The following is a 1552-nucleotide window of genomic DNA, read 5'->3' on the forward strand; positions in this document are numbered from 1 at the left end:
GGGAGGAGCCGGCCACAGGCCAGGACGGCTGTGGGGGCTGTCGCATCTGGAGCCGAACACTGAAGACAGACGCGCCTTCCTGTGGCCAGGAGGCCTGTGAGCAATTCCTCTCCTTCCTCCAGGTGCCACATTTCCTGGGGAGGGGGGCACCCCTCAACGTCCCTCACCCAAGCACAACACAGAGGCTTCTCTCTTCCCATCTCTGGAAAAATGACTACCCTGCCCAGAGGCACCGAAGAGCCACTAAAGAAGCCCCCAGGGCCCTGGCCAGTTTGGCTCAGTGGATAGAGCATCAGCCTGTGGACTGAAGGGTCCCGGGTTCGATTCTGGTCAAGGGCAGGTACCTCGGTTGCAGGCTCCCAGCGCTGGTCGGGGGCAGCAAGAAGCAACCAATCGATGTCTCTCTCTCACATCAGTGCTTCTCTCTGTCTCTCCCTCTCCCCTCCACTCTCTCTAAAAACCAATGGGAAAAATATCCTCGGGTGAGGATTTTAAAAAAAAAAAAAGGTCGCTGGGCTCCTGGCCTTGGTCAGAATCTGGAGAGCTCCCCACAGTCACGCAGCAAAAGCAGCTTCGGACCCCTAAGCCGGGGATCATTAGAAGCTCGCAGTGGCTGTTGGGTGTTCTGGCTGCGGAGCAGGTGGGGGTCCCTGGGGCAGGGGGTACCAGGGGAGCAAGGCAACATGGGGGTGTGTGGAGGGGTCCCACGTGCCTGCACGGCACACACTCATCCAGTCACCTTACCCTCCAGGCTCTTGTGGCACATACATACTCGGGCCTCACGCCGAGCAGGCAGTTACTAGGAACCGCTCTATTGCTGTTGTTAATAGAGGTCCATAGTTAACTGAGGTCCATAGTTTACATTAAGGTTCACGGTCTGTGTTGTATGTTCTATGAGCTTTAACAATAAATGCATGATGTCACACACTCACTCTACAGTATCATTCAGAAGCGTTTCATCGCCCTGAACACCTCCTGTGCTCCACCTCTCCACCCCTCCTCCTCTCCCCGCAAAGGAACCTCCTCCTCTCCCCCCAAAGGAACCTCGTTTCTTAGTCGCAGAAACAAAGCCACGGGGTTCAATGACTTACCCAAGACTGCAGAGCTCGACAGAGCCCGGAGCAGGGTCTCAGGCACACCTCCTGCCCCCCAGCCCAGTCCAGCCCAGCCCACCCCTGGTCATCACTGGCTGTCTCCTTCTTTCCCATTTCTCCCACACCCATCAGGACATGCTGGAACTTTCCAGGTGTTCACATCCTTTCTCAACAGCCCTTGGCCATCATACCCACCCACACACACATACACACATGCACATGCATGCAGGCAGGCACACAAGCATGGACACACTCACACATGGATGCACACATAGGTGCACACACACATGCACACACACACACTTGCACATGCACGCCCAGCATGCAGGCACACCCACACACACGTAGGCAGGACACACAACATGCATGCTTGCAGGGACGCACACACATGCATGCAGGCCGGACTCACACGTGTATGCAGGCTATTTATATGGCATGAAGGCAAACACATGCATGCA

This window comes from Myotis lucifugus, unplaced genomic scaffold, assembly GCF_000147115.1.
Source record: "Myotis lucifugus unplaced genomic scaffold, Myoluc2.0 scaffold_88, whole genome shotgun sequence".
In the NCBI taxonomy this organism is placed as follows: domain Eukaryota; kingdom Metazoa; phylum Chordata; class Mammalia; order Chiroptera; family Vespertilionidae; genus Myotis; species Myotis lucifugus.